Genomic DNA, 2979 nt, shown 5'->3' with positions numbered 1-2979 from the left:
CCTAGCTTTATGGAGAAAAGCTCGTTCGGGCGAGGGCACACACGGGCGAACGAGCCCATATCAAAAATTCTAAGTTGTGACCCGAGGTTGGCTTTGTGCACGTTCGTGCAGCTCGTTTGCCTGGCTCTCCCTTGTCGGTTCGTTTCGGTCGTTCGGGCGCCCATGCAAAATCGTTCGGGCGGGTCGTTTGAGTCGGGCGAGGGCACGCCCGGGCGAACGAGCCTGTATCAAAAATGCTAAGCTGTGACCCGAGGTTGGCTTTGTGCACGTTCGTGCAGCTCGTTTGCCCGGCTCTCCCTTGTCGGTTCGTTTCGGTCGTTCGGGCGCCCATGCAAAATCGTTCGGGCGGGTCGTTTGAGGGCGCCCATGTGAACTCGTTCGGGCAAGGGCGCGCCCGGGCGAACGAGCCCGTATCAAAAATGCTAAGTTGTGACCCAAGGTTGGCTTTGTGCACGTTCGTGCAGCTCGTTTGCCCGGCTCTCCCTTGTCACTTCGTTTCAGTCGTTCGGGCGCCCATGCAAAATCGTTCGAGCGGGTCGTTTGAGGGTGCCCGTGTGAACTCGTTCGGGTGGGTCGTTCAGGCGAGGGCACGCCCGAGCGAACGAGCCCGTATCAAAAATGCTAAGTTGTGACCCGAGGTTGGCTTTGTGCACGTTCGTGCAGCTCGTTTGCCCGGCTCTCCCTTGTCGCTTCGTTTCGGTCGTTTGGGCGCCCATGCAAAATCGTTCGGGCGGGTCGTTTGAGGGCGCCCGTGTGAACTCGTTTGGGCGGGTCATTTGAGGGCGCCCGTGTGAACTCGTTCGGGCGGGTCATTCGGGCAGGTCATTTGTGGGCGCCCGTGTGAACTCGTTCGGGCGGGTCGTTTGAGGGTGCCCGTGTGAACTTGTTCGGGCAAGGGCGCGCCCGGGCGAACAAGCCCGTATCAAAAATGCTAAGTTGTGACCCGAGGTTGGCTTTGTGCACATTCGTGCAGCTCGTTTGCCCGGCTCTCCCTTGTCGCTTCATTTCGGTCGTTCGGCCAACCATGAAAAATCGTTCGGACGGGTTCGTTTCGGTCGTTCGGGTGCCCATGCAAAATCGTTCGAGCGGGTCGTTTGAGGGCGCCCGTGTGAACTCGTTCGGGCGAGGGCACGCCCGGGCGAACGAGCCCGTATCAAAAATGCTAAGTTGTGACCCGAGGTTGGCTTTGTGCACGTTCATGCAGCTTGTTTGCCCAGCTCTCCCTTGTCGGTTCATTTCGGTTGTTCGGGCGGGTCGTTTGAGGGCGCCCGTGTGAACTCGTTCGGGCGAGGGCGCGCCTGGGCGAACGAGCCCGGGCAAACGAGCCCGTATCAAAAAATGCTAAGTTATGACCCGAAATTGGCTTTGTGCATGTTCGTGCAGCTTGTTTGCCCGGCTCTCCCTTGTCGCTTTGTTTCGGTCGTTCGGGCGCCCATGCAAAATCGTTCGGGCGGGTCGTTTGAGGGCGCCCGTGTGAACTCGTTCGGGCGGGTCGTTCGGGCGAGGGCGCGCCCGGGAGAACGAGCCCGTATCAAAAATTCTAAGTTGTGACCCGAGGTTGGCTTTGTGCACGTTCGTGCAGCTCGTTTTCCCGGCTCTCCCTTGTCGCTTCGTTTCGGTCGTTCGGGCGCCCATGCAAAATCGTTCAAGCGGGTCGTTTGAGGGCGCCCGTGTGAACTCATTCGGGCGAGGGCATGCCCGGGCGAACGAGCCCGTATCAAAAATGCTAAGTTGTGACCCGAGGTTGGCTTTGTGCACGTTCGTTCAACTCGTTTTCTTGGCTCTCCCTTGTCGGTTCGTTTCAGTCGTTCGGGCGCCCATGCAAAATCGTTCAGGCGGGTCGTTTGAGGGCGCCCGTGTCAACTCGTTCGGGCGGGTCATTCGGGCAAGGGCGCGCCCGCATGAACGAGCCCGTATCAAAAATGCTAAGTTGTGACCCGAGGTTGGCTTTGTGCACGTTCGTGCAGCTCGTTTTCCCAGCTCTCCCTTGTCGCTTCGTTTTGGTCGTTCGGGCGAATCGTTTGAGGGCGTCTGTGTGAACTCGTTCAGGCGGGTCGTTCGGGCGACGGCGCACCTAGGCGAATGAGCCCGTATCAAAAATGCTAAGTTGTGACCCGAGGTTGGATTTGTGCACGTTCGTGCAGCTCGTTTGCCCGTCTCTCCCTTGTCGCTTTGTTTCGGTCGTGCTGGCGGGTCTTTTGAGGGTGTCCGTGTGAACTCGTTCGGGCAAGGGCGCGCCCTGGCGAACGAGCCCGTATCAAAAATGCTAAGTTGTGACCCGAGGTTGGCTTTGTGCACATTCATGCAGCTCGTTTGCTCGGCTCTCCATTATCGCTTCATTTCGGTCGTTTGGGTGCCCATGCAAAATCGTTCGGGCGGGTCGTTTGAGGGCGCCCATGTGAACTCGTTCAGGCGAGGGCGCGCCTGAGCGAACGAGCCCGTATCGAAAATGCTAAGTTGTGACCCGAGGTTGGCTTTGTGCACGTTCGTGCAGCTCGTTTTCCCGGCTCTCCCTTGTCGCTTCATTTCGGTGGTTAGGGTGCCCATGCAAAATCGTTCGGGTAGGTCGTTTGAGGGCGCTCATGTGAACTCGTTCGGGCGGGTCATTCTCGATCACTGTTCCACGCATTTCCCCCCTTTTTGCGAGGGCGTGGGGCTGGGGGAGATTGTCCTCTGTTCGAGCCTCCCCCTGTGAGGGGGTTAGACACCTTTGTTTCTCTTTCTCTCATGCGTTTTTCCTCCTTTTGCCCCTTGGCCTTACATTTGTTGTGGGGGGTGCCCCTATTCAGTTTTGTGGCCGATTTTTTGGTAATACACGTGGAAACGACTCTCGACAACGGATATCTCGGCTCTTGTTACGATGAAGAACGTAGCAAAATGCGATACTTAGTGTGAATTGCAGAATCTCGTGAATCATCGAGTTTTTGAACGCAATTTGCGCCAGAGGCCTCGGTCGAGGGCACGTCTGTCTGGGCGTTG

The 2979-nt window shown here is 57.8% G+C and overlaps 1 non-coding gene across 1 annotated transcript; it reads left to right on the top strand.

Moving 5' to 3' along the window:
- The first annotated feature begins 2825 nt into the window (after positions 1–2825).
- LOC149242016 (5.8S ribosomal RNA) lies at positions 2826–2979 on the top strand. The gene has a single exon (XR_016246886.1). It is a non-coding gene; the product is annotated as a 5.8S ribosomal RNA (ribosomal RNA).

Source organism: Pinus tabuliformis, chromosome 8, assembly GCF_031772625.1.
Source record: "Pinus tabuliformis cultivar Carrire ecotype Pingquan chromosome 8, CPIR1, whole genome shotgun sequence".
NCBI lineage: Eukaryota > Viridiplantae > Streptophyta > Pinopsida > Pinales > Pinaceae > Pinus > Pinus tabuliformis.
The sequence above is the reverse complement of the archived record's forward strand: the minus strand, read 5'-3'. Positions and strand labels throughout refer to the sequence as shown.